The sequence below is a fragment of the Syngnathoides biaculeatus genome, chromosome 11, assembly GCF_019802595.1.
Source record: "Syngnathoides biaculeatus isolate LvHL_M chromosome 11, ASM1980259v1, whole genome shotgun sequence".
NCBI classification, from domain to species: Eukaryota; Metazoa; Chordata; class Actinopteri; order Syngnathiformes; family Syngnathidae; genus Syngnathoides; species Syngnathoides biaculeatus.
This window is the reverse complement of record NC_084650.1, coordinates 7819690-7846790: the sequence shown is the minus strand read 5'-3', so window position 1 is coordinate 7846790 and position 27101 is coordinate 7819690. Positions and strand designations below refer to the sequence as shown.

The 27101-nt window shown below is 42.5% G+C and overlaps 1 long non-coding RNA gene across 1 annotated transcript; it reads right to left on the bottom strand.

Annotated features, from left to right (window-relative positions):
* On the bottom strand, positions 1-27101 carry LOC133509242 (uncharacterized). Its single transcript, XR_009797284.1, has 3 exons — positions 23006-27101; positions 458-522; positions 1-182 (listed from the first exon to the last, which is right to left on the bottom strand). It is a non-coding gene; the product is annotated as an uncharacterized LOC133509242 (long non-coding RNA).

Genomic DNA, 27101 nt, shown 5'->3' with positions numbered 1-27101 from the left:
CGTTACAAACAAATTAAAATGTAATAGGTTAATGTGAACTTTAACTATGTGTCACTTATATTTACTGTCCATCCTGGTTCCTCCCGTCCTGTTTCCTGCCACTGTCATTGCATCTTTCGGGCATGACGTGGCCGCACTTCGTACATTACTCAGGGTCCCCTCGTGGTTTCTCAAGACATGTTCTGCGTTCAAAATGAAGAGACTTGGTTATTATTACGTCTGGCAAACACTGTAACTATCAGTTAGGAATCTATCAAACACAAAAATCCATATTTTGTTGATAGAAAGAGCATTGTTCAGAGGTCTGCAAACAGCACACAAAATACTTTCAATTGTATTAATAAATGCAATATCATTTGAAAGTTAAAGCAAGTACAAAATCTTCACCTGACTCTCAACAGTATATTACTGGTAGAAAAAAAATACATTCTGTACAAAATATATAATATTCAATTACCTCTTCAGGATCCGTTTGATATTTTCCTTCCGGGTTACCCATCCAACTTTCAACATTTGGAATTTCTGCAAATCAAAAAGATGACAAAATTGGGAATTAGTTTGTTGTTAAAATTAAACTACAGGAACGTTTTGTTCTATACAAATTCTATAGAAAGTCACAGCCAAAGTTCTATGGAACAAGTTGTTCTATACAAATTCTATAGAATTCTATAAGTTTCTATAGAATTTCTATGGAAACTTTTTAGCAGGGTACTCACAGCATGTGGCTTCAATGTGTTTAATGGGGAATCGTACCCAATCTTTTACATGCCTGTTTGAATAGAGTCAACGTGATTTAAAGTACATTTGGCAGATTTGCTGAATAATTTAACACCCCTAATTATCCAAGCAGACTAAAAAATTAAGTTGTCTTATGTATGTAAATTTGAGTAGTTCACAAAGAGGTTTCTTGATTTCAAATGCCCACCTGCCACATTGGGACAATGGTACATTTTATTATTCATTTCATATTTGCATTGAGTAACTTGTAAAATATTACAGTCAGTTTGATCAAGGTCACTCGCTGCCCACCTGGCCCAATACATTGAATTCCAAAGAATGGGTGGGTTCATGTTGTTGTTGTTTTTTTTAATGTCTAAAAGGTGAACAGAACTGGGAACAAAAGAAGGACAGTAAACAACAGGAAATGATCAACTCCGTTATCAAAAATAAATTTGTACAGGCCAGCAGCTGAATATAAATGTTAAATTCCCTGGGTGGATGATATTGGGTTTATAGTGCAGTATATGACAAAACTGTTGAGAATTTGAATATTTCTGAGAAGTGCCACTCTTGGCCCTGTGCCTTTGGTGTTTTGTAAATGTAATATTGGCACAACATTGTCACTCTGTAAAGCATTTTCACATTTCAATTTGTTTAAATGAACAATCAAACACTTTACAGTCTACTTCAATGTTACTGATTTCAAACACACACTTTGGAATCTTAGAAACGTGGCGAACAGGAACTAGCTGTTTTAAATGAGGAAAAACCAGGAAATTTAAATTTTATGAATACGTGTCGAAGAGGGAAAAAAGGTGGCGGTGGTATTGCTGTTATTTTTAAGTCATTATTTCAGTGTAACAAAATTACATTGGGGATTTTACCTCATTTGAATCCAGTGATCCTTCATTTAATGCAGGGGTTTACATTCCAAAAAGATCCTGCGTTAAGTGAAATCCGTAGTTGAATTTTTTTTTCATCTTTTATAGGGTTTTTTTTGTTCATTATACAGTATACTGCAAGGTGGTGAAGGCTAAACAAGAGGCATATGACAACATGTCCTCTAGGTTGGATAGGAAAGAAGGAGAAAATTATCTATACAGGTTGGCAAGACAGAGGGATAGCGATGGGAAGGATGTGCAGCAAGTAAAGGTGATTAAGGATAGCTAATGGAATATGGAATATGTTGACTGGTGCAAGTAGATTGCTAACAAGATGGAAAGAGTACATTGAGAAGTTAAGTTAATGAATGAAGAAAATGGGAAAGAAGGAAGAGTAGAAGAGGTGCGCGTGAATGACCAGGAAGTGGCAATGATTAGGAAGGGAGAAGTTAAGAAGGCACTGAACAGAATGAAAAATGGAAAGACAGTTGGACCCGATGACATACCAGTGGAAGTACAGAAGAAATTTGGTGAGGTGGCTTGTGGAGTTTTTGACCAACTTATTCAATAGAATACTAGCGGGAGAGAAGTTGCCAGAAGAATGGAGGAAAAGTGTCCAAGTCCCCATTTCAAGAACAAAGGTGATGTTCAGAACTGTGGAAACTACAGCGGAATAAAGATAATGAGCCACACAAAGAAGTTATGGTAAAGAGTAGCGGAGGCTAGACTCAGGACGGAAGTATTTGCAAGCAACAGTATGGTTTCATGCCTAGAAAGAGTACCACAGATGCATTATTTGCCTTGAGGATGCTCGTGGAAAAGTATAGAGAAGGTCAGAAGGAACTACATTATGTTTTTGTAGACCTAGAAGATGCTTTGGTTCTCGCTTGGTGTGAACAGGGTGGATAGGATTAGAAACTAGCTCATTAGAGGGACAGCCAAAGTTGGATGTTTTGGAGACAAGGTTGGAAAGAGCAGACTTAGATGGTTTTGACATGTTCAGAGGTGAGAGAGTGACTGTATTGGTAGAAGGGTGCTAAGGATGGAGCTGCCAGGCAAACGAGTGAGAGGACATGAGGACAGTGGATGTTAGAGAGGAACATGCGTGGGATAGGCTTAGATGGAAAAAGATGACACACTGTGGTGACCCCTAACGGGATAAGCCGAAAGAAAAAGAAGAATACAGTATACTAGGATTGGCTGACAAGCAGTTCAGGGTGTGCCCTCCCTCCTGCCAGATGACAGCTGAGATAGGCTTCAGCACTCCCGTGACCCCCGTGAGGATAAGTGGCTCAGAAAATGGATGGATGGATGGATGGATTGATGGATATAGTGTATACTCACACAGACTAACTTATAATTACTGTATATATTTTTTCATTTACAGGATATGTTTTTTTTTTTCATTTACATGATTTCTTTTTCATTTACAGTGCGTGTTTTTTTGTTAACTGTCAGGGGCCTGCCCAATCAACTGCCCTGGAGGTCCTCAGCTGTGGCTCATTGTCGCTAATTATGCCATGTATTTAAGCCTCCTGTGTTGTATTGTTGCTGCTAGTTTGTTGTTTGAGACTGCATTAGTCTGCATGAGTGTATGAGCTTGTTGTGTATTTCCCTCATCACGGCCAGCTCTCCTTTGCCCCCACAGCCAAGTCAGGTTGCGCCAGGATCAGATCGGAAGGGACACCACCCTTTTCTGACTTAGGACAATGGTCTCAGATTTGTAGGTGCTGATTATCATCTCAACCGCTTCACACTTGACTGCGAACCGCTCCAGTGAGAGTTCGAGATCACAGCTCGATGAAGCCAACAGAACCACATCATCTGCAAAGAGCAGAGATGCAATGTTGAGGCCACCAAACCGGACACACTCAACGCCTCGGCTGCGCCTAGAGATTCTGTCCATAAAAGTTATGAACAAAATCGGTGACAGGGCAGCCTTGGCTGAGTCCAACTCTAACCAGAAATGAGTCCGACTTATTCCTGGCACTGCGTGCCAAACTCTGACAACGGTCGTACAGCGACCGGACCGCTTGTATCGGATTGGTACCCCTATACTCCCGAGAATAAAAACCCACAGTACTCCCCGAGGGACACGGTTGAACACCTTCTCCAAGTCCACAAAACACATGTAGACTGCTTGGGCGAACTCCCATGCACCTTTGGGGATTCTGCCAAGGATGTAGAGCTGGTCCACGGTTCCTTGGCCAGGACGAAAACCACATTGTGCCTCCTGAATCTGAGATTCAACTTCCCGGTGGACCCTAATCTCCAGTACCTCTCTTATCTCTCTATAGTTGGAACACAACCTCCGCAGTGCCCCATCCCCACTATACACAGTGTTGACGGTGCACTGCTTCCCCCTCCTGAGAAGCCGGACGGTGGACCAGAATTTCCTCAAAGCCATCTTGAAGTCATTCTCCATGGCCTCACCGAACTCCTATCAGGTGCCTCGTGAGTCCCACAGACCATAAATGCCCAATAGGGCTCCTGGAGCTTGACAGCATTCCTCACTGTTGGTGTCCACCAGCTAGTTAGCGGGAAGCCACCACAACAGGCAACAACTTTACGGTCACAGCTCCGGTCGGCCGCCTCGGCAGTGGAGGCGTGGAACATCATCCATCGGACACAATGTCCCTCGCCTCCTCTAGGAGTTTCGGAGGTGGGAATTGAAATTCCGTCTAACAGGGGAATCTGCCAGCCATTCCCAGAAGACCCTCACAATACGTTTGGGCCTGCCACATCGGATCGGCATCTTCCCCCACCATCGGAGCAAACTCATCACCAGATGGTAATCAGTTGACAGCTCTGCCCCTCTATTCACGGTCTCCAGCACTCTCTCTAAGGACTCCAAAAAGGGTTGGTACTTTGAACTGATGTTTGCTGCATAAGCTCAAACAACAGTCAGGACCCGTCCCCCGACCTGAAGGTGGAGAGAGGCTACCATCTCATCCACCGGGGTAAACCCCAATGTATAGGGCCCGGGCTGAGGGGCAATATGTATACCCACACCTGCTCGGCATCTCTCACCGTGGGCAACTTCAGAGGCGAACAGAATCCAACCTCTCTCAAGAGGAAGGGTGCCAAAGCCCAAGTGGTGCGTAGAGGAAAGTCTGACTATATGTAGTTGGAACTTCTCAACCTCACGCACCAACTCGGTCTCCTTCCCAGTGGTGGAGGGTTTTGTGTGTCCCGATGATCCTCGGAGCTAAGTTGTCTGGGGCTTCATGCCCCTGGTAGGGTCACCCATTGCAAAAAGGTCCTAGGTGAGGGACCAGACAAATTACAACTCCAAAACCCCTATGATGAGTACAAAAATTGGATCTTGGTTTCCCTTGCCCGGACGCGGGTCACCGGGGCCCCCCTCTGTAGCCAGGCCTGGAGGTGGTGTACCAAGGCGAGCGCCTGGTGGCTAGGCCTGCACCCATGGGGCTTGGCCGGACACATCCCGAAAGGGTAACATGGGTCCCCCTTTCCATGGGCTCACCACCAGTAAGAAGAACCATTGGGGTCGGGTGCAATGTGAGCTGGGCAGTGGCCAAAGGCAGGAACCTTGGAGTTCCGATCCCCGGCTACAGAAATTAGTTCTTGGGAAATGGAATGTTACCTCTTTGTAAAATAGATATTGTTATGAAAATTACATATGATATTATTCACATCAATGTCTATCCAAAAAAATAAATATGAGCGCAGAGCGTGTCATTCATGCGCAAAGTTGCGGAACTCTCACTCGACATCCAAGTGGTAGCCATAATGCCTGCTCCGTCATTTACAGCTGTCACACTGGGTCACTCGCCATTGAGAAGACACATTGACGAGAATAAATAGGCCAGGCACCACAGTAGAGATGGCGCCTTACAAGGTGGTGCACATTATGTGCACACTGAGTTCCAATATTTACAAATGTGGTTGTGTGACTTGTCCAACAAAGTGCACTTAAACACACTTGTTACACTGTTACCATATGCATGCTGGCAAGTGTTTTAGTGTGTATGCAAGGTACCATATGATGGCCCTCAACAGGGAGTGAGGAACAATTGCATTTCACACCTGTAAGCAGAAGAAGCTCACCTTGCCCAACACACTGGCTGTGTAGGCAGGTCATCAGAATCAGCTTCATTGGCCAAGGGTATAACAACACACAAGGTATTTGTCTCCAGCAGTCGGTGCCACTCTGGTACGACATTCAGAACAAACCAATGAACGACAACAAAGAAAAAGAGACATTCTCCTCAAGGGAATTATTCCTTATAAGAGTCACAGATGTGCAAGATGCAGAGTATTCTTCATTTGGAACTGAAAAGAGATAAGAGCGTGACAACGCCCCACTTCATATTAAGCTTGTACAGAGTGCCCTTACCCGTTCACAGTTCCCATTATAGACCAGTGCAATGACACTTGTGCAAAGGGAGTAGTTTAAAGTGATGAATCTTGCGATAGTCTACAGCAGGGGTTGGGAACCTATAGCTTGCGAGCCATATCTGACTCTTTTGATGGTTGCATATGGCTCGCAGGACCCTCATAATGACATACTGTACATATGATTTCTGTCTTGCAGGCAACACAAATGACGTAGCGACAGTTTGTCCGAGTGGGGTTGCTGTAATTTACTGTGGCAGTTGACGTGCGCAGGCGCAGGAGGATCGAACGCAGATTGGGTCGGAACAATTATGGAAACACTTTTGACAATGATCGCTCAAAGACAAAGAGATGAGGAGTACCATAGTTTTCAACAAGAATAGAAGTGAATAGGTTCTTCTGTGTATCTAAATTCACAGATGGGGAGTATGCAAAAGCATTCGTACTTAATGTTGCCAATAAGCATTTTGACAACTTCGCATAAAGACAAGATAAAAAGTTTCTTTTAGCTTGTCCCTTTCATGGTCACCACAGCGTGTCATCTCAGATGAATGCACATATATGTTTGGCACAATTTTTACGGCGGATGCCCTTCCTGACACAACCCTTCTCAGGGAGGGGAGGTCCCAGGGATATGAACCCACAACCCCTGGTTTTCCGAACCAGTGCTCTAACCACTGAGCTACAGGGCCTTTCACGTAAAGACATGATAATCAAACAAATAAAAGACATGCGTGTGTCAGCAAGAACTGTTCACTATCGTACCATCATGATGCAAATCAAATTGAATTACGTTCACGGTTAACGGATGGAAGTCTCAACACCTTCATGAAGCTTAATTTAACGACATGAAACAGACTATAAAGCCATCACCAAAACCATGTTGCACCAGAAGTCGCATTAATGGTAAGAAGTACTTTTGTCATCCTTGGTTAGCAACAGCGTAACAATGTTATCTGAAATAATTCTGAGACTCATTTTACTTTAAAAGTGTTGGTCTTACATAAATGCACAAATATTTGGCTTTTATGGCTCTCTCAGTCGAAAAGGTTCCCGACTCCTGGTCTACAGGATATATTTTTAATACTCATACTGATTGGACCAACAGGATGTGAGGGTGTGTCCTCTAACAATGGGACAAGGCAGAAAATAGTAGGTTCGCTGATCAAGGATTTAATGACTTAATTGCCAGAGGGAAAAAAAAATGTGGATTCCTGTTAGTTTTGACTTGCATTGATTGGTGACGACGTTATATTCATTCACAGTGTTGCACGAAACTAAAAATATCACACCACAGCAAACAGAATAGCATAAGTAGCAAATGAAAAAACAAAAGAATTATTTATGAAATAATTAACATAAAACATGCACTTTAAAGGCTATTTACCTCCCCCCAGTATGTTTTGCGGCACTGCTGGCATTAAGAGCGTAAAAGCCACCGCGGACGCCTGTGCTTAAGCAAACTGTACATGCTGGGAACCACAGCTCTGTCCAGTACACTGGTGTTTGTCACCTTATTCTGCCGGGTAACGTCCGGGATGCGGCAGAGATAGCACATATGGAAGGTTCCAAGCTTGTGCTCCTGTTTGGCTCTCATTGTCCATGCGTCGCTTCCATAGAGGACAGTGCTGACAACACAGGCCTTGTTAACCTGGACTTTTCTGTGCTTTGTCAACCTGGCGTTTGTCCAAACTCTCTTGTTGAGTCTAGCCAGTGTAGTAACGGCTTTGCTGATGACTCTGTCTCGCTCTGTGTCTAAAGAGAGAGAGTTAGAGATGGTAGAGCCCGGGGACTCAAAGTTGTGAAAAAAGTCCAGTGCTTGGTCAGAGAGTCTAATCCTGGGTCAAGACCCTGTATTCTGCCCCATGACTTACATTTTCTTACTTTATTTGTTCTCTGCATTTCTCGTGCATTTGTTTGTCTGAGAAGACCATGTTGAGAGTGGACACACGGAAACCACACTGAGATTTGGGGTAGTTTCTCTTTGCACGCACTTAGAGACTATTCATTGCAACTTTATCAATCAGCTTCCCAAGAGTGCTCAAGAGGGAGATGCCACAGGAGTTGTTACAGTCATATCTCTCACCTGTGTTCTTGTAAAACGTGACAATGTTGGCATCCCTCATGACTTGTGGTTCTTCACCCTACCTGCAGCACAGGTGGGGAGATGGTGAAGCTTTTCTGCAAGAACATTTTTGCAGCACTTCAGGACCTCTGCTTGGATAACCCGATAATTTACCAGAGGCCTCGCTACTGGCGAGGGAGTCCAGGGCATCTTACAGTTCTTCGAGCATTGGTTTGCTGTCCAGCTCCTCATACACATCACATACATTCAATAGCATTGTGGGCATCTTCTGAGACGGTGTTGTTCCATGTGTAGAGCTCGGAATAATGCTCGGCTCAACGTTCCATTTTAAGATATCACTTAAGAAATCTTAAACAAACAAACAAACATATGTTACTTAATGTTCCCGAGCAAGGCTAGGCTAGGCCGCACAGCTTCAACGCAAACGAATACGACTCCAATTTGGGTACTAAGATTATATAGATGATGATTTTAGTCCACTGAAGTCGTCACCAGGGGCGTCCCACATCGAGTACTCACAAACATTCGGTCCAAATTCAGCAGGATTTAGTAGTGAATGGTCGTGCAGGTCACAGCTTCTTCGATTTGTTGTCACCAATGTGAAAAAGACCACAAAGACTGTGTGACACAGCCCAGGTGTGCATTTTCATTTGTATGGTGTTTCGTGATCATCAACATGAACTCAGATAGTTACAAAAAACTTTAAAGTTAATTATGTTGTGCAATATTGGCTCATGCGGTTATACAAGGCACACAAATATACATTTACACATAAAGAATCCTCAATAAACTTGAAAATAAATGTTTTGCATTTTTGTTGTGGGTAGATCTTTGTGGCTTGGTCATTCTATTTCATCATTGGTCATTCTAAAAAAAAAAAGAAAAAAAACATCCCCCCCACCGTCAATCGTTACAGGCTGGATGGTTGAGAAGTAGATCTTGGGGTAAAAAAAATAAAAGTCTGGGCTCCCCTGCTGTAGAAGAACTTATTCAGCCATTGAAAAGGAAACTCTGGGTCTTTTATTAGCGTTGCAGCATTCTGAGGTGGACGTAGGTACTACCACATTTTGCATTGAAGTCATTACTGATCATAATCCCTTGACTTTTCTTCATAAAATGAAGAACAAAAATCAGAGACTTATGAGGTGGAGTTCAAGTTTGCAAGGGTTCAATCTTGTGACCAAGTACATTAAAGGTAGAGACAATGATTGTTCTGATGCACTTTCCAGTGTAAAATTGCTCTGAGGGTATGATGCTACATCTGTACAGTATTGTATTTTTTTTTTATTTCAGTTTCTGTAATTTCTATTTCAACATGTTTGAAGAGTTGCTTAGATTGTTATATTACAACAGAAAGTTTCTTCGTAACTTTCTTTTTCTTAAGAGGGAGAGTGTTATGAGTGATGAGTTTCTATATTTTTAGTTATTTATTCTTTATACTTTATTCTCTTTATTTTTCTGTTTTTTCGGGGGTGCATTCGAAAGCACAATAACAAATCATCGTGGGTCAGTTGGTCGGGGTGTTCGAATACCAATTTTCGTTCAAAAACCAAAGCAAAAAAAATCTTGAAACTTTCGTTCGAAAACCAATTTGTACGTAAACCAAGATGTTCAAAAACCAACCACTGTACCGCTGTATTTGGTACAGCAGCCTTTGTTTGCAATTCCAGAGGTCAAACATTTCCTGTAGTTGTTCACCAGGTTTGCACACACTGCAGGAGGGATTTTGGCTCACTCCTCTACACAGATCTTCTCTAGATCAAACAGGTTTCTGGGCTGTTGTTGAAAAACACCCAGTTTAAGCTCCCTTCAAAGATTTTCTATTGGGTTTAGGTCTTGAAACTGGACACGTCAGGACCTTGACATGCTTCTTATGGAGCCACTCTTTGGTTTTCCTGGCTGTGTGGCTCGGCTCATTGTCATGTTGAAAGACCCAGCCACGGCCCATCTTCAATGATCTGACTGAGGGAAAGAGGTTATTCCCCAAAATCTCACAATGCATGGCCGCGGTTATCCTCTCCTTAATATAGTGCAGTCGTCCTGTCCCATGTGTAGAAAAACAACCCCAAAGCATGACACTAAAACCCCCATGCTTCACAGTAGGGATGGTGTTCTTGGAATGGAACTCATCATCTTCCTCCAAACACGGTTAGTGGAATTATGACCAAAAAGTTAAATTTTGGTCTTATCTGACCACAGAACTTTCTCCCACGACTGCTCTGTATCATCCAAATTGTCTTTGGCAAACTTAATTATCCACTGTCATGAAAAGCATGATTTTTAGTATGTTATTAAGGAAAAAACGGCAGCCAGTATGGACCCATCCGTTTTTTCACCACGAAACAGTAGCACATTCAAGTGGTCTCGTCTGTTTATACTAGTTTTACCTGCTGGAAAGTAGTTTCACCTTTCTAAGGATCATTGAGACCCACAAGAGGTGATATCTTGCATGGGGCTCCACTCCAATTGAGATTGACTCTCATGTTTTGCTTTTTCCATTTTTTAATGATTGCTCCAACAGTGGACCTTTTTTCACCAAGCTGCTTGGCAATTTCGCTGTAGCCCTTTCCAGCCATGTGAAGTTGTACAATTTTGTCTCTGGTGCCTTTGGACAGCTCTTTGGTCTTGGCTATGTTGCAAGTTTGAGTCTTACTGATTGTATGGGATGGACAAGTGTCTTTATTCAGCTAACAACCTAACACAGGTGCATCTGATTCAGGATAATACATGGAATAGAGGTGGACTTTTAAAGGCGGACAAACAGGTCTTTCAGGGTCAGAATTCGGGCTGATAGACAGGTGTTCAAATACTTATTTGCAGCTGTATCACACAAATCTTTAAAAAAAAATCATACATTGTGATTTCTGTATTTTTCTTTTTAGATTATCTCTCTGACATTGGACATGCACCTACGATGAAAATTTCAGACCCCTCCATGATTTCTCAATGGGAGAACTTGCAGTATAGCAGGGTGTTCAAATACTTTTTTTCTTCACTGTAAGGATGAGGATGGCTTTCGACAGGGTTCTTCCAATCACCGCTGCTTCAGACAAGTAATAATTCGTTTTCCACCACACTGCCTTCTGCCTTTCATCTTTTGGACTTTTCTGGAACATTCGCTGGAAATAACATTTGCCTGGAAGGACATTCGCTTGACTTTGGTGACTATACGTCGTTCGGCTCGTTAGCTTGTCATACATGTGACTAAACTCTCTTTTTACCTCTATTTGGGTTAGTTTCTTATTGTATTGTGTTGTATTGTGTGTGATTAAATTGTCTTAAATGCAATACAACTGCTTTGTGATATTTTGCGAGTGAGTGGTTGGGTGTGGTGAGTCATCATGCCCGACAACTACTATGTGCAACATGGGCGTTGCAATGATGTTTGACCTAAAAAGCTCTTAAACTCATACGCTTGACATGCAGAGTATTTAGTAGGTTAGCATCAGAATTAGAGTCAATGAACATTGCAATCTGAAGTTCTTGCTCCGGAGAGCATAATGTTATTTTGGGAAGAGGAAAGACAGGATCTTTTTCAATAATGTTCAGACTCACAGACTCATTCAGTCAAGGGCAAAACATGGGATACGACCCTTTGTTGGTGGCAGCTTTGACATGACCTTTGGCCGTGGAATGACCCAACTGGCTGCATTAAAAAACACCATCCTTCCCTCAGCTAGTGTTGACATTTTTTAGTGGAGAGACAAGAACCTGCCCTGTTGCATGGGTTCATCCGGGGTGGCACGGGTATGTGGCTTGTGGCTGATGACTGGTGTCTTGCTCTTCGGCTGGTCATCGAGGCTTGTTCTCCTTATACGTGATTATGCGTTCTTCTGCCGATCTCGGTTCAGCCCGCGATCTATGAGCCGCTTGTCAATCTTGATTGCGAGAGCAATGAGCGTGTCCAAATTGGTAGGAAGTTCTAAAGCTACCAAATAACCCTTGATGGTGGGGCATAGCCCTTGAAAAAATGCATCATCATCATCCGACTGACTCTCAGCAGTGAAGATGTGAAATTTTATGGTGTAATCTGACCCCCTTGCTGTAACGTGATCAAGGAATTAGCAGCCTCCCTCTTGGGCTTGGAATACTGAAAAATCTGATCAATCATCTTAACAAAAAATATCCAAGAAGGACATGACTGACTTGCGGCTTTATTCTGCATTAGCCCATGCCTCCTCACAGCCAGTTGTATGGGAAATGACCATACCATCTTCACCCACTTGGTGGATAAGGCAGCTGCCTGCAGCTCAAAATTGAGTTTGTACTGCAAGATGAACGGCTTCATATAACTGGAGTCTCCCGAGAATTTCTCTAAATGAGAGAGCTGTGGCCAAGCAGCAGCGCAGGTGGCAGGCTGCAACATGGTGGCTGACTCGCAAGGCAATGGTGGGAACGTGTAGCATATGAGGCATGACCATGACCATGCCCATGACAGTTTTACTTTAAAAACAGTATGATCACACTGTCATAAAATGGAATTAATTTAGTTTTGAAATATAGACTTCACCCCATCAGAATGCATTGAATGTTTTTATTTGCTCATTAAGGGCAAAAGTCCAGTTTTTCTTTTCATTCCTCATTTAAAAAAAAAACATTCAAGCAACAAGTTTTTCCTCATATTTTTTAGATTGTTGGGTGAAAGCTACAGCTGGCTTCTCGTGTGGACTGAATAGGTAGCAAAATGGGGGAAATGAAAAGATGGTATATTCAGTATAATAACCTGTAAGCAACATGGGAAGACTATGAGCTAGATCCCTTTCGGAATGGTGGATAGAACTACAACTGAATGATATAGTTTATTTTTAGAACAGTGACGTGAATCTTTCTGTCAATAGTTTGTGTAGAAAAAGAAATTTCCCAACACTGACATTACTTCCATACAGGATGCTTAAATGTTTTGCTCAATTTAATCATTGTGTGAAATAAATTTATGGCCAGCAAACTACCATCTGATTTGGATACTTCGAGTCATGTAGGTGGAAAACGTGCCAAATATGGCCAGAGAGAAATCATGGGTAAAATGGGCTCTGCATCAAAACAGAAGTGTTGTGGAACATACTCGAGTATTAAAATATTCAATAGCTGCAGCCCTACATTCAATTCTCTCAATATATAGTTGCGCTTTTATTGTTTAACCCCCCTTCATGGGATACCTGAATGATAAATCAGGAAAAAAATTGCTTCTCAAAATTAGGCAGTTGCTCCTCAAAGAAAAAAAAATATTTTGAGCCTTGCACAAATGTGAATTTGCATTCTAGTGCTGCAATTAGTAATTGATAATCCATCAGATAATTCTGTCCAATAATAAGTAATTGGACAAAATATATTTTTGCTTGGTTAAAGACTATCATGCATATACAAAATAAAGCGAGACATTTCAGTTACTAATGAATGACCAATTGTTTTCCCATTTTATATTTTAGCCATTTCAAAACTCAGTCCATCCATCAATTCTCTGTATTGCTTATCCTCACTAGGGTCACAGGCATGGTCGAGCCTATACCAGCTGACAATGGTTGAGAGGCGGGGTACACCCTGAACTGGTTTCCAGCCAATCTCAGGGCACATTCAAAGAAACAATCCTTACAGTTGCCAATCAACTTACCAGGCATGGGGAAACCATAGCACCTGTAAAAAAAAAACCCATGCAGGAGAGAGGAGAACATGGAAACTCCTCAAAGATAAGGGTGGACTTTAACCCGGGTCCTCAGAGCTGCAAGGCTAATGTGATAACCTGTCAACCACCATTCTACATAATAAGTAGGCCTATAAGTGGATTTGTTATTATACCACTGTACAATGAGAGGAGAACCTCTCCTTATAAGTGCATGCATAAAAGCAAGGTAAAAATAAATGTAAAAAAAAATGAGAATAAAAAGTGAATATGATGAAAAAAATTTAAAAAACAGATGTATAAAACAGAATGCATATAATGTTTTGCACAAGATGTCAAAATTAGCGTGCCTTGACATTAATAGCGCGGCAAGAAGAAAAATGAGAGTTCAGGGCACTGATGGGTCTGTTCCTTGGTCTGTTGGTCCTCTGTACATCTTTACCGCCTTCCAGAAGGCAGGAACTCAAACTGTTGAAAACCGGGGTGTGTAGTGTTCTGAATAAAGTTCCGGGCTCTGCTGAGGCAACAAGAGGAGTAAATATCTTCCACAAAGGGGTGAAATGGATACTAGATCTTTGTATATCAGTAAATAAAATGAATTTAAAAAAAAATTCAAGATTGATTCTTGACAACAAGACAGTAATGCACAGACAGCCCAGACAATGCACATCCAACCTGTTGTATGACAATTTGGGTGATCGCTCACAAATGCTGCAAATGCAAACAAAAACAAGCATACACGTCATCAAGCCACAATGTTCCCACAATGCAATGTGTAATTTTTTTTTCAATAGTTAACATCCTTATTGTTATGTTAAATATCTGTCGTTTTTGTGTATGTTACCAGTACTTTTGGAATGTGTAGCTTGTGTGACTGACAAAAGTATTGTTGATTTTTCCATTTTCTGAGCCACATATTCTCATGAAGGTTGCATTAGCATTGGAGCCTATCCCAGCTGTCATCGGGCAGGAGAAGAGTACACCCTGAACTGGTTGTCAGGCAATTGCTGGGCACATGGAGAAAGACAACAGCCACACTCAAAATCAAACCTAGGGACAATTTTAGAGTCGCCAATTAATGCACATATTTGGGAAGAAACTGGAGTACCCAGAGAAAACTCACGCAGGCAGGGGCGCGATTTGAACCCTGGTCCTCATAACTGTGAGGCCAACCCTTTACAGCTGCTCCACCGTGCCAGTTGTTTATTTATGTTGCATTCATTTTGAACGTGTGAGTGTGTGTTTAAGTTTTAACGGGTACCATTATTCTCGGTCTCTTCTTCTTTTCCTTTCGGCTTGTCCCGTTAGGGGTCGCCACAGTGTGTCATCTTTTGCCATCTTAGCCTATCTCCTGCATCTTCTTCTCTAACCCCAACTGCCCTCATGTCTTCCCTCACCACATCCATAAACCTTCTCTTTGGTCTTCTTCTCGCTCTTTTGCTTGGGAGCTCCATCCTCAGCATCCTTCTACCAATATACTCACTCTCTCGCCTCTGAACATGTCCAAACCATTGAAGTCTGCTCTCTCAAATCTTGTCTCCAAAACATCCAGCTTTGGCTGTCCCTCTAATGAGCTCATTTCTAATCCTATCCAACCTGGTCACTCCGAGCGAGAACCTCAACATCTTCATTTCTGCCACCTCCATTTCTGCTTCCTGTTGTTTCTTCAGTGCCACCGTCTCTAATCCGTACATCATGGCTGGCCTCACCACTGTTTTGTAAACTTTGCCCTTCATCCTACCAGAGACTCTTCTGTCACATAACACACCAGACACCTTTCGCCAGCTGTTCCAACCTGCTTGGACCCGTTTCTTCACTTCCTTACCACACTCACCATTGCTCTGGATTGTTGACCCTAAATACCCTCGCTATCTCTTCTCCCTGTAGCCTCACTCTTCCCCCTCCACTTTTCTCATTCACGCACACATATTCTGTTTTACTTCGGCTAATCTTCATTCCTCTCCTTTCCAGTGCATGTCTCCATCTTTCTAATTGTTCCTCTGCATGCTCCTTGCTTTCACTGCATATCACAATATCATCTGCGAACATCATGGTCCAAGGGGATTCCAGTCTAACCTCTTCTGTCAGCCTATCCATTACCACTGCAAACAGGAAGGGGCTCAGAGCTGATCCCTGATGCAGTCGCACCTCCACCTTAAATTCCTCTGTCACACCTAAGGCACACCTCACTATTGGTCTGCTCCCATCATACATGTCCTGTACTATTTTAACATACTTCTCTGCCACACCAAACTTAAGGATGCAGTACCACAGTTCCTCTCTTGGTACTCTGTCATAGGCTTTCTCTAGATCCACAAAGACACAATGTAGCTCCTTCTGACCTTCTCTGTACTCTTCCACGAGCATCCTCAAGGCAAATAATGCATCTGTGGTACTCTTTCTAGGCACGAAACCATACTGTTGCTCGCAGATACTTACTTCTGTCCTGAGTCTAGCCTCCACTACTCTTTCCCATAACTTCATTGTGTGGCTCATCAACTTTATTCCTCTATAGTTCCCACAGCTCTGAACATCCCCTTTGTTCTTAAAAATGGGAACTAGAACACTTTTCCTCCATTCTTCAGGCATCTTTTCGCCCGCTAGTATTCTGTTGAATAAGTTGGTCAAAAATTCCACAGCCATCTCTCTAAATTGCTTCCATACCTCTACCGGTATGTCATTAGGACCAACTGCCTTTCCATTTTTCATCCTTTGTAGTGCCTTTCGGACTTCCCCGTTAGTAATCATTTCCACTTCCTGGTCCTTCACTCTTGCCTCTTCAACTCTTCCTTCTCTCTCATTTTCTTCATTCATCAACTTCTCAAAGTATTCTTTCCATCTATTTAGCACACTACTGGCACCAGTCAACACATTTCCATCTCTATCCTTAATCACCCAAACCTGCTGCACATCCTTTCCATCTCTATCCCTCTGTCTGGCCAACCTGTAGAGATCCTTTTCTCCTACTTTCGTGTCCAACCTGGTGTACATGTCTTCATATGCCTCTTGTTTAGCCTTTGCCACCTCTACCTTTGCCCTATGTCTCATCTCGATGTACTCCTTTCGCCTCTCCTCAGTCCTCTCAGTATCCCACTTCTTCTTCGCGAATCTCTTTCCTTGTATGACTCCCTGTATTTTGGGGTTCCACAACCAAGTCTCCTTCTCCCCTTTCCTACCAGTTGACACACCAAGTACTCTCCTGCCTGTCTCTCTGATCACCTTGGCTGTCGTCGTCCAGTCTTCCGGGAGCTTCGGTTGTCCATCGAGAGCCTGTCTCACCTCTTTCCAGAAGGCCGCACAACATTCTTCCTTTCTCAGCTTCCACCACATGGTTCTCTGCTCTACCTTTGTCTTCTTAATCTTCCTACCCACCACCAGAGTCATCCTACATACTACCATCCTATGCTGTCGACCTACACTCTCCCCTACCACTACTTTACAGTCAGTAACCTCCTTCAGATTACATCGTCTGCACAAAATATAATCTACCTGCGTGGTTATACCTCCGCTCTTGTAGGTCACTATATGTTCCTCCCTCTTCTGGAAATAAATGTTCACTACAGCCATCTCCATCCTTTTTGCAAAGTACCATTATTCTCGGTACTACCTGAAATTAAATGTTGTAGCTGGAGCAAGGACAGAAAAAATGAAAAACAAGACAGCATTGATAAAAATTCCGTATGTTGATAAGTGTTATGTTGTGTGCTTTCCCTTTTGCACATCCCTAAACATGGGCGGTCCCAGTCCCTCTTTTTTTTGTCCCTTCATTGTAGTTTTCAGTCCCCCTCCTCTCTCTCTTTCTCTCTCTTCCTTTTATTGAAACTCTGTCAGACCAGACCATCTATTAAAATTCAGGAGTTCGATGTTGTCCATACAAAGCCAACCGTATGGAGAACTAGAATAGCACTCAATAGAGCCCTATGCCTTTTTGAACAGAAAAAAAAACCCAAAAACCTTTATCTGCAATCAGCAATCTGGAACTGCCATGGGCTGACAACGATCTAATGCTTGTTCGCGTAATGATCTCTTCTTTTTAGAGGGGTTATTATAGAAGGGTACCAAAGTACCAACTCATATGATGTTCTGTTGGTTTTAATAACGAAAAGGCGTTGTGTTTCAACCCCGTCTTGTAATGGTGTACAACATATATATACTTCACTTTGATATTGATTCCTGGGAACATGCGCTTTGACGCCACTCCATTTTTTAAAATAAATTGTACAAAGTACTTTTAATCCAAATTAGTTTCCCAAACCATCTTTGTTACAGCGAAGCACAAAGTGGAAGAATAGTTCTGCCTGTGCTGTTGTCTTTAGGAATACAGGGAAGTGATAGAAAAAAGGTGGAGATATTGGGAAGTCTTTTTAAGGTGCACCAGTAGCGTGCCTCTCTTTCTCTGTGGCTTGAGGGTAGCAAATGCCAGTCTCATATAATGGCCATGCTAATTTTGTTCATTAGCTCTAACTACATCACTTGAAGGTGACAAAATACAGTAAATTTAGATATAACCATCCATGGCCGACTAGTTTAAGCAACTGCCTCAAGGTTCTGAGGACTGGGGTTCAAATCCTGGCCCTGCCTGCGTGGAGTTTGCATGTTTTCGCTGTGCAAATAATTGATCCATGGCTATTCATCCATTATGGATGGATAAGCACCCATTTTCTGGTTCACTCATCCTCACAAGGGTCGTGGAGTGCTGGTGCCGAGGACAGATATCCTCGGGCAAGAGGCAGGGTACACCGTGAACTAGTAGCCAGTGAATGGCAGGGCACATAGAAACAAACAACCATTCATACTCAAAATCACACCTAACAGCAATTTAGTTTCTTTAATTAATGTGTGTTTTTGGGATGTGGGAGGAAACAGGAATACCCGGAGAAAACGCAAGCAGGTACGGGGAGAACATGCAAACGCACACAGATCCGAACCCTGGCTCTCAGAACTGTGAGCCAGATGCTCTAACCAGTTCTTCACTGCCACCCCAATACTTTTACTGAAGTAATATTCTACAAGATGACTTTTGTAAATTTATTCTCTCTCGCAATACAAAATATCACTTTCAGGCACTTGATACAAGGTTGCCTGTGTGTGTTTGGAGTGTAAGTACTTGTGAACCCCTACTTATACTGCATCCATTACCTTTGGCCTTAAACAAATTATTTTCATAATTGTCCACATGTGGTGGTCAGCTTTGTAGACACACGTCTGTTACTTTCTCCAATCACCAAAAATAATCTATAAAAACAGGTTTTATCACAAATTCAAATTATTTTCTTGTAATCTAGTTTAGCCAATATAAGCGTGTGACAGTTTGTGTCTGTGTGCATTCACTGGGAGGGTTTGTGTGTACATGCTTGTTATCCTCTAGGATCTTTAATTAGACCCTAATTTCCATTTCAGGTTTGCATAGAAAGACTAAATTATGCATAGGTTCCCTTTCTTCACCAGATGATAAGGTTCATTTGATTATGGCTAAATGCATGAATGAATAATATACAATGTCAAAATCAGTTAAAATTCTGCAGGACTAAGACAACCCTCTGTTAAAGTTGTGAAATAAATCAAGTTTTAGTTGTTGTTGGTCAATGGATTAGAGACGGTGCCCCTGGTGATGATGGATGGATGGATTGATAAACAAGAAATGCTGTTGTTTTAAAATTGAATAACTATCACATTATGTGAATAATCAAAGAAAAAGTGGTGAAACTGGATGGCATTTTCTCTTTTTCGAGTGAGGAAGGTCTGGTCTGAAGCCAAAGATGAAAGTGCAGGATGAGATGGTGTGTAATGTTAAATTCCACCTTGGCACAGCCTGATCGAGTATGAAAGCACAGACAATACAATGCACAAAGAGCTAATACTGCATTTTAAATATAGGAAGCATTAACCTTAAAACTGTTTGGGAGCATCACTCAGATCACCTCCCAATCCAACCCCAACCCACCCCCATCGGTAGCTCACGAGAGGGCGGCTGTTTGAAAAGTAGATGTTGGGGTAAAAAAGTCTGGGCACCCCTGGTTTAGATATGACTTGTGGGACTGGAATTCTCATCCACCATTGGAGTTGATCAGTTGAGCATTTTGCCCATCTCATTATCCGACTATCCATTAGTGTTGTTACTTTTGCGAACAGTTTGTTCAGAAGAACAAAACTTTTTAGTGAACAAACTGAACCGAATTGGTTTATGAAATAATTTGTACTGGCCACCTGCCATTGTGAGGTGAGTGAATTGCCTGAGAACGGAAATGGAACTGATGAAGCGTTCTGTCACTCACTTCCGATTATGTGGCGAATGACCAATGAGCAGCCAAGGTAAAGCATCGCCTTGCAGGCAGATGATGGACTTACAGTACCATGAAAAAGTATTTGCCCCCGCCTGATTTCACTCAGAGACAACCCAAGGAAATACAAAATGCAGTTTTCAACTGATAATTCAATTTAGTAAGGGACAGAAAAACCTTTCTGACCCTCTGTGGAAAAAGTAATTTACCTCCTGGACCTAATGACGGGTTGTTCCACCCTTGGCAGCATAAACTCAAATCATGCGTTTGCGATAATTGGTGATGAGTCTTTCGCATCGCTCTGGAGGAATTTTGTCCCACTCTTCTTCGAAGAATTGTTTCAATTTCACCATTTTGGAAGATTTTCTTGCATGAACTGCCCATTTAAGGTCACACCACAGCATCTCATTAGGATTTAAATGCAGACTTTGAATTGGCCACTCCAAAACCTCAACTTTTTTTCCCGCATTTTTTTTCAGATCGTTGTCCTGCCTCATGATCTAAGAACGCTTTGAGGGCACGAGCTGGTGGCCAGACATTCCCCTTCAGGATATTCTGGTACACAGAATAATTCATTGTTCCATCAATCACAGCAACGTGTCCTGGTCCTGAGGCCGTAAAGCAGCCCCAGAGCATCACACTGCCACCAAGATGCCTCACAGTTGGCATACTGTTGTTTTTATCAAATGCTGTGCCATTTTTATGTCAGTTGTAATGGGGTACACACATTCCAAATTGTTCAAATTTTGACTCATCAGTCACAGAATGTTTGTAAAAGTCTTGAGGATCATCAAGTTTGGGAAGGCTCGTGGTGGGGGGCTTTGTGTTTACATCAGCGATGGCTGGTACAGCAATGCTGCAGTGTTTTGTAAATCCTGTTCACTGCTCTTGGAGATGATGATCGTCACCTACCTAGCCTACCAACTGAGGGAATTTACTGCTTTTCTCCTGGCATCCATTTACAGCCTTCCCACCTCAACTAACAAGTGGAGCGAGGCACTCTACATACTCCACCGGCTCATTGTGAGCAGCAAACATCACACCCTCATGCCTTCATCAACCCGGCTGAGGATTTTAACAAGGCCAACCCCAATACCGTGCTTTCACATCTTCATGGACACGTTAAATTTCCCACAAGAACGGACAACATTCTGGACACACAACTCACAAAGGAGCGTACAATGGCCTCCCCCTCGTGAGAACCTCAGACCCCACTACTGTCATGCTAATATCTGCATAAAGACCCCTGGTTAAGGTGATAAATCCAGCCAAGAAGAAGATCCGGGTATGGCCAGAGGGGTCATCAGAGGCACTCAAGGACTGTTTTACCACCACGTGTCAAACAGGTAGCCACCCACAAAAACATCACAGACCTTCAGAAGTACAAACGGACTGTCACTGCCTGGATGTGGAAGTGCATGGAAGATGGCACGGTCTCCAGAACCATCTCAATCAGCACCGATCAGAAGCCATGGCTGACAGGCGAAGCTATAAGCTCCTGAAGGCCCGTAATGCTTTCTTCAGAGCTGGACACGAACTGAGCCTCAGAACAGCTCGGGCCAACCTGTCACATGGGCTCAGAGAACTATGAGGCAGTACTCCAGATGGATCACTGACCGCTTCAGCGATAGCAGAGACACCAGGAACCAGACCATCACGGACTACAAGCACCTCCCACAGACCTGGCAATGATTTTCTTCACTGCTGGATCATCTTAATGACTTCTTTTCTCACTTTAAGGCAGAAAAAAAGCATCTCAGCACAGAAGATCCCTCTGCCTCCCAATGACTGGGTGCTGCTGCTGTCTTTGGACAACGTGAGTAGAGTACTAACGCAAGGAAGGTCCCTGGACCGAATTATGTTCCTGTCCACATCCTGAGAGACTGTCCAGATGAGCTCACAGATGAATGTCAGATCTCCATCTTTCCAAGAGGACCTTTGCCTTAGGGAGAACCCAAGGGGAGGTCCAATGATGGATGTGGCCAATTGTATATCCTCTGCTTTGGATGGAAACACAGTCACAGATAAGAGCAGTGCTACCATTGTACACGTTCCTGCTGCATTTATCAGTGTGTCATACAACTTTTGACCAACACACCACCACAACAAATCGCCGCGTGGGAGCAGTGGGGCAGTTTGCAGATGGATATCATGACACCATGTTTTGTTGAGACTTCCCACCTTAAAATCTGTCCCTGTAAAGCTAACACAGAAGAAATTAGCCAATGCAACATTAGTAGAAAATATCAGTTTATCATTTACTGCCTTAGTTGTTGGATAAACACTTTTCAATTTCTGACAAGTGGTGTTGGGAGTTGTTTTAGTCATTACCTCCTGGGTACATTGTGTTGGGATTTCTGTTGGAATGACACGCATTAGTGGCCCAGGGCCCATGCATATGATGTAACTATAGTTTATCTTGTTTGCTGCATTCTACATTTATAACAACCAGTTTTGTTTCCTATTTGTAAAAATGATAATCATAAGAATGAAAAAAAAAATTTCAGCCTTTTTCGGTTAAAATACTCCCTCCATAGTATACGTACTCTTTTGTAAGGCATTCGGGTTTAATGTAGCATTAAATTGGCAAACGGTGAGAAGAAAGTGGGGGTTTCATTTAGCATAAGCCCAAACATGGAATCCCCAGCAATTAGACTCTGCCAAGGAATTGAAAAAGTGCTGAACTGATTCACTGGGAGGCACACATGGAGTCCTCTCATGCCTCGGTGACTCCCGCATAGTTGTTTACCAATGTTATTTGAAATGAGGTTGCGCCTCTTTATCTTATGTGTGGTAGGCATAGTTGACTGAGTATAATTATTGGTTCTGTTGTTATGTATTTTTGTCAGCTTTACAGGTGTCCAAAAGTAGCATATGAACAAAAATATCATTATGGCTGTCACTGTTGCAGCCCAACATGCTATCATATTATTTAGCCATTTTGAAGGCATGTCAACCAAGTCACCCCGAAATGAGTCAAGTGTCTTTTAAATCTTCACCAGCCTTCAGGTATTTTCAGATAATATAAATCTGCACCCACCGTATGCTGAACTTTGCTCACCTTTCCCCTTGGGTGACTCAGCTGAGATGACCTTTTACAGTGTGTAAGGTGTATCCAGGTGTTTCTTTCGGCTATTTTGTCCGTGTCATTCAGCTCTTGCTTAGTCCACAAGTGTTCGGGTAAAACTGCATGTACAGTTGCTGTTAATTCACAAACAGACATAGGATGAATAGACAAATGGCAGTAATAAGGTTATTAAAGCACAGTAACTTGCTAAATTTTTTTTTTTTTTTTCTGATGGTGTAGTGCAGGGATGTCAAACTCATTTCTCTTGCAGGCCACGTTGTAGTTCGGGTTTCCCTCAGAGGGACATTTTGAGTGAAGGCAGCGTGGAATCGATTCCCGCTCAGTGATGGTGTCGACATCTGCACTGCGACTGGCTGGCAACCAGTTCGGCGTGTAGTCTGCCGCTGCCCGAAGTTAGCTGGGATTGGCTCCAGCTCTCTCTCCAAATAAATGCAGAAGGGTTGCGTCAGGAAAGGCATCCGGCGTAAAAAAAAAATCAAAAAGACAGTTACTGCCGCACCACCATGACAGTGGCACAAAAATGGCTTCACACATCAATGCTGATAAAATTCCCAATTTGTTTCTAGTCCTATCAAATTGATGCATGTGAAATTTCCTAGTGACACGCAATTAGAAAACAGTTTTTTGCTTTTCAAGAGAAGTTAATGGATACACAGAATCACCCAACTTTTTTTGGGGGGTGGGACCTTGAGTGGTTCCCACAGGTACCACTTGAACAGAAGTTTTGTTTGTGTTAACAATGGTTTCAAAAGTAAAAACTTTCCTACAATGAACAAATGAACTCAAGTACCCCTTTTTGCAATTTTTTAAGCTGTTTGGGGTTGTTAATAACTCCTGAAAGGGACCCACTTGTGTTTTTTTTTTCCTTCATCATTCGTCTATGTCTCATTGTGTGGAAAATATTGGTAATTTGTATGGTCTCCCAAACAGTGTTTTGAATGGAATGAGACCCTTATGTGCTTGTAATGTATGTATAGACTAAATCTATCATTGTGTCCAAATTGCCCCAAGGTGTGATTGTGAGTGCGGCTGTTTGTCTCCATGTGACCTGCAATTTGCTGGCAACCAGGTCAGGGTGTACCTTGCCTCCTGCCCGTTGACAGCCGGGATAGGCTGCAGCCCTCCCCGCGACCCTTGTGAGGATAAGCGGCTAAGAAAATGGATGGAGGGATGAATGGATGTGTAGCTTGAGGAAACTGACCACGTTTTGGATGCACATTCCCTTGTGGATTATGTCGCAGATCAAACAAGCCCTACAAAAAAAGTTTTTTGCATACAAGTTAAATCCATGGATCATGTAATGCCTTTGTACCAGGGTTACCATTCCCCCTGTTGAGACCTGAGACTTCCCATGGCTCAAGATTGCCGCCCCTTAAATAAGGTTTTTGGTTGATTTTTTTTTTTTTTTTTTTTGTATCTGTGCTGACATCATTCCCATTTTGTAATATAGTACCTTATTTTTTCCACATTTTTAGTTCTGCTGGTAAGCATTTTTGTTGCATTTTGTTTAACACATCATCTCAAAGTAGGTCTTCATTTGTTTCATGGTCAGCTAATCCCATAAAGGTTTTGGCTGCTGCTTCTTTTGCTGTTTTATCTGTAAATCCATTTCCTAATGATTCTTTATATGTTTTTGATGTGTGTACTGCACATTTACATATGGCTATTTCTTTTGGTAATTGAACTGCTATGAGCAAATTTTGTAGTTGCTCTGCATGTGTCACTGTGTTCCCTGTAGTTGTCGCTATTCCTCTATTTTTCCAGTATTGTCTGTGTATATTGTGATACCACCGTGAATACAGCAGCATCTGGTCTCAGATTGTTTAAGACTGTCCAATAAGATATTGTCTGTACAGTTCAGTCGTCCCAATCCAAATTTGGTTCTTTTTCTGTCCAATCAGGAACATTTCGTACTACCAAAACTAATTGTCCCAAACTCTCCCACTCCTGTTGTAATGATGTGTGTGGTGGTGTCCATTCTTTGTGTAGTACATTTAGTTTGTCAGTCAGTCTTGTTCCTGTCACCACGACTGATATACCATCTGAGTACAGGTAATCATGATTTTGTCTGGTGTGGGCTGTTATACGTTTATCTTATACTACATTGTCACGTGCAATGAGTCACTTCCTAGGTCATTTTGTGGTTGTTCAATCACGTCTTGAGCTGTTTGCAGCAAGAAATCTCCTGTTCTTGTGGGCGGTTTGTTTGGAATATCTAAGGTGGAATAATAGAGCGCTGGATTCCTATTTTGTAAGATGTTTAACTGTCCTCCCAGTAATTCTTTTTTTTTTTGTTTTTACTTCTATTTTTCCTGTCAGAGAGGGAATTAAGCCCAGTCCTAGTTTCAGCAAGCCATCTCTTCCCGAAAAATGTACGGGACAAATTAAAAAGTTGCATTTTGGGAGCATTAGTTGTGACATTTTTGATGGGGAGATGGCTGCTCTCATCTGTGGCCACAATTATTAAATGTTTTGCATAAAGCTCCATAAATTTCTCCTTCCTCTGTCAGAAAGGTGTCAACTTTCTTTTTCTTATTTTGTAGCACTCTTTCTGTGTGTAGTGCTTGGTTAACGTAATGTTACAGACTGCCAGTCGGTTTGTCAACCCAATGTTTTTCAATCCATTGTTTTGTAGGATTATTTGAATTTGCATGAAGAGCATTTTTTAATTGCCCTTGATACACACTCCCTGGAGTGTGATCTTCAGCAATGCTGCTGCAAGTGGCGGAGAATTCCTACCTCTGCATCCTCAAACAGTTGTCACTCAATTTCCTGTTCAAATGAGGTAGCCAACCTCCACTCACACTTTTACACATTCACACATTTCACGGAGCTCACGTCCAGGACATTTTCTCAGTTTTATAGACTCATTTGTCTACTCGATAGTGACTAGTGTTCTCGAGGTTTGGTTCTGCCGTAGTCACCCAGACACGCATTCACTCATTCCTCATGAGTGTGGGAGTTTCCTACTCACCAGAGATGCCTTCCCTTCCTTCGGCTTCTCGTCAACCCTCAGCCTCCAGATGCAAAGTCGAGGCCCAGTCCCCGAAAGGGTCTCAAATGCCGTGGCCACGGTCTTTGCCTGGATGTCAACTCAGCCCCTGCCTCAACCCCACCCACCATCGCCGGCGCCGGTCGATCACAAGAGGTGGGCTGCTTGAAAAGTAGATCTCGGAGTAAAAAAAAAAATCTTGTCACCCCTGCTCTATATTCTCTACATCTAAACCAACTCCTCAGAAAAGCATCAAACAAATCTCCCAGGCCCATATAATGGAACTATTGTTCGTCGTCAGTGCCACTCCCCATCTCCAACACGTCATGTTCCACCGGTGTGTGTTCTGGCTCAAACGCACAGGCTTGAACATTGTATATTATGCTATTTTTGTTTTGTTTGTAATTATTTTTCACCAAAATCGGCCACAAAATGCCACATAGTGGACGTGCTCTGTTCAGTGAAACGGATCCATGAGGAATCGGGGGTCAGAACAGGAAGCACTGCAGGCGTGGCAAAAGCTGATTGGCTGTCAGTTTTCCAGCCGGGCTCATTGGAATGTCTGAGTGAGAGAGGAATTTCGATAAAGTTTTCCAATTTAGAGATGTTTTTGGTGAAATCTGTGGATAACTCTGGCATTAAATGAAACACTGAACCCTCATCTACTAACTTTTAATGTGTGCTCCCATTCGTATTACTTTAGACAAAGTGCTCCTTTAATTCCCTCATCGGAGACAGCACCGATATCTTCGGAAGAAGACATTGGAAAATACTCAGATGAAACATCACGCAGTCTTTATCACCAGAGAGATTTGGACTTCCATCCCAACCAACACAAAGGCGGTATGATATTTCTGCACTGTAATGTTCAATAAAATGAGTTTTGCTACTGCCATTGCCTATTTAAAAGATAATTCGTTGACAACAACGAGCGTCATTGAAAGAGCACGTTATTACCAATGGGGCGCTGGGCTGAGTGAAGAAACTGTGGTAGGATTTAATGACATACACAAATTTGAAAGACTTTTACAATGTAAACTTGTAGTTCTGTACAGAAAATAGAGTGGACAACCATTG